The sequence below is a fragment of the Leuciscus leuciscus genome, assembly GCF_965113295.1.
Source record: "Leuciscus leuciscus genome assembly, chromosome: 9".
Classification (NCBI taxonomy): Eukaryota; Metazoa; Chordata; class Actinopteri; order Cypriniformes; family Leuciscidae; genus Leuciscus; species Leuciscus leuciscus.
Genome location: NC_138733.1, coordinates 41,342,221 through 41,345,999, shown reverse-complemented (window position 1 = coordinate 41,345,999; position 3,779 = coordinate 41,342,221). Strand labels below are relative to the sequence as shown.

The 3,779-nt window shown below is 36.7% G+C and overlaps 1 long non-coding RNA gene across 1 annotated transcript; it reads right to left on the bottom strand.

Annotated features, from left to right (window-relative positions):
* Positions 1-440: 440 nt before the first annotated feature.
* Positions 441-2,565, bottom strand: LOC309505582. The gene is made up of 3 exons (XR_014208496.1): positions 2,508-2,565; positions 1,000-1,126; positions 441-685 (listed from the first exon to the last, which is right to left on the bottom strand). It is a non-coding gene; the product is annotated as an uncharacterized lncRNA (long non-coding RNA).
* Positions 2,566-3,779: the final 1,214 nt, after the last annotated feature.

The following is a 3,779-nucleotide window of genomic DNA, read 5'->3' as shown; positions in this document are numbered from 1 at the left end:
AAGTGTAAGTCAGAAGCACCAGGAACAAACTGCCCAAAATTCTCTTGCGCTTTAGAGAAGTAAGTGATATTGCGCGTGAAAGACCGCGACAAGTGCCAACAAAACACAGAACGATTATCGGGTAGGGGATTAAACAGCCGATCGATCCAGACAGAGGGCTAAAGAGTATGACTGTAAAGATCAGAGGAACAAACCAGATGATCACAGAAACGACACAGCAGACTTTCAGTGAATGATGAGATCTGTACCAGATAGGATGAGAAACCAGAAGATATCGTTCAAAAGCAACACATGCCATAAAATACAGACCCGCAATCAAACTATACCAATATGCATGATAGGCAGCCCCTGGCTCTGTGATGATTGTGTGTGTTAATCTACTAATGATCTGAATGAGATCTGAAAGAATCAAATGAATAACAAACACTGGAGTGGAGCGATTAGATTTGATAAGAGCAAACAACGCAAACAGAGTTAAGATCATGATTGGAATCTCAATGGATGCAATTATCCTGATAATTAATGGGTATGTAGACACAAGTTTCCAGAGAACGTCCCACATCTGATCGTCATAATCTACTCCACTTGATCCGGTGATGCTGGCGTTGATATAATAATCTCCACTTGATCCGGTGATACTGGCGTTTTGTTCTGCCATTGTTTCATGAAATCTTGACAGGCAACACTAAATAACAAACCAGGCATTAGTTTAAAAACATGCATTCATTTACTATTTACTACTTTATTAAAAACATTAGTGAAAAATATATGACATAACTTGTTTTCTGTGTGATTGTTGAAATAAAGTTTCCTCAGTTTGCTCTACATGTTCTTTAGAGGAGATGTGTGTCATGTTAGAAAGCTAAGATTAAAGTTTGGAAATCCTCCATTTGAACAATATCACAGAAGCAAGAATGCTGTTGTTCTGAATATTCAGTCCAGCACAGCTGCAAGTGTACAATGGTTTATTAAACTAGGAATAAATCTTGAAGAACTTACGTTACTGACAGGATTGTGTGTTTCGTCTGCAGGTCAAAGCAGAAGTTTGTGGAGCAACACACAGACTGACAGATGTTTCACAAGTTTCCACTGCCGTGTTTAAAGAGCTCTTCATTCACTGCACACACTGTACAAACACACATCTTAAAGCTTGTGGATCTAATGTAGGAAATGCCTGAGATTACAGACAAACGTGTGCAACTGTAATTACCTTAAAGACACAATTAACTAACAATGGTGGTTTGAGTGAAAAACCAGTCTAACTTCCACAAACGCTTCGGCTCAACTACGACGACTGGAGTAATCTGAGAACGCTTTATATCTTCATTTATAAAGTTCACTCAGCGTTTATAACTCTTTCCCTGCAAGTGTTTCAGATCATTTTCACTAAAGCTTCACGGCCCACAGAATATTTTGTTGTATGAATATCTGAACATGTAATATATCAAAAGAAAGAATCGACACTCTGCTTTAAAAAAAGAAAACATGCATACAACACTTGAAAGTGGGAAAGTTTAATAAAAAATCAAAAATTAAGAGCAAAAAGCTGAGAAAATCATGTTTATGTCAAAGACTTCATCCAGATCATATTCAGAATGATGATCAAACTCAGATGGATTATTTATTGAGTGATGTAATATTCATAGTGTACTCTTCAGTAATACAGGTATAACAGAAGCTCTACAGAAGTGTATAATATAGCTCTGCCATAGCATTTCACTGATCTTTATTATAATGTATTTTGTTCCAGAGATTATATCTGCTGCTGTACTTTAATGTACTCTAGGTATTTATTTTGCAATGTACAAGATACTATATTAAAGTTTTCTTGATTTCAAAGTGTATGTCTTCACATTTATATTTAATTATTTTTGCACTTTTAATATATCATTTTGAATACTGATTAAAACAGCTTTATAATAAACTATTAGTGTAATGCTAATATATTTCTAATGAGCTGAAATGCTATTAAAATGTTCTTGAAGTACATTAAAATTAAGCCTCACATATATGATCACTGTAGTTTAAGAAATATGAAAGTATATTTTAAATGAACTGTAAAGAAATACACTTAAATGCACTAAATGTACTTGAATTTTATATATTAAAATATATTGCAAAAACTTTAAATTGATCTTAAGCATATCTTGAAATACACTTAATATACTGTTGTTTCAAAATAATATGTTTAATACGCACTTAGTACAGTATAATTTCAATATAATAAGTATGCCCAAAAAAGCACAATTTCCTTTTCACCTGGAAACAGATGATGAAGTTTATGAGCTGATCACATCATCATCAAATCAATATCAAGAGCCTGAAATGGAAACTGGTTCCGACAGGACCTTAAAGAAAACTTCCAAACCTGCTTTAAACAATTCCATCTTCATTTCTTTAATTTCTTCTACACATAATCAAGCACACTAGAGAGTCAACAAGCTGAACAACATGTGCTAACGTTTGAATAAAGGCTGAAACACAACGACACAATAATATGATCTTACCTGGAATCAGACTGAAGACTGAAGACGCTGTTCATCAGGAGATGATGGTGTTTATGAGCTGCTCAGAGTTCTTTTATAGCCTGAATTAACTCCAGAAACACCAAACAAAGATGCATTAAACATCATTAACAGTTAATGCACATGCAACCGCATCAGCACTCAGCAAACCAGACCAAACTCCACAATATAAAACCATTCAAAAAAGACAACAGAATATGAACATCCAGAAATACAGTGATATAATACTAAGATTTTGTCATACTGTAAGTGGATCAAATTATGATTATGCAGTAAGAGCAAAATAAAGACAAAATATGGTAAAAATACAAAATATTATAACAACTTTTACTTCCGGAAACAAAATCACTTTATTTGCAGTTTCATTCCAGACACAGAAACCCTGCAGCACACAAAATATGAACACATTAAACACAATACAATAATAATAAAATCAATAAATAAAAAAGACACTGATGTGTGTGAATCTCCACATTAATCCATCAGTAATGTTGAGTTAGTTTGATTCTGCACTACGCTTTAATAATGCTCCACTAATCTGTGTCTGATTCTAATTATGGACACTTGATGTAGTGATAAATGTAAAGTATATTAACTTTATCCACACGAGAAATTAGCATTTCTGTTAAAGATTTATTATTAATTACAAAATGTGCGTTCCACATGTTACATTATGTTGTCACGGACACTACATTTCCCATCATCCTCTCTGGCCCTCACCTGCATGCACTTCCTCTGTGTTCAATGTTGAGTTCCCTTTCAAGGCGGTCACTTCGACATTACGTCACTGACGTATATGGGAACTTCCTCCTCATTTTCACTGAAATCTTATTGGCTAACGCCAGCTGGAGACAGCTGGCCAATTGACGCGAAACATGCAAATGCTGACCGGACCGCGGGCAGTATAAATAGCATGGGCGCGACAATTACGTCAGAATCTCTTTCTTCACGCTAGAAGTCTTATCTGAAGTCATCGTGGAAGTTGCAATAGAGGTTACTCACCATGTTTCCTCCCCGCATCCGATGGCTGCTACATGCCAGATATGTGCGGGTCCTATTGACTCGCTCTACCCTAACAAGGATCAACCGAGGCCGCACTCACGGACGACAGGCATGTGCCGGACAGTGCGCGCCCTCAGGGGAATAACCCGGGCATCAGCGGGGATGAGGCCCACTGCCGCCAGCAGGCCGCTGGTGGGCCCTCTCCTGCCCAAAGACGAGTTTAACGCTGCCCGTCGCCACTCCGGTCCTTTT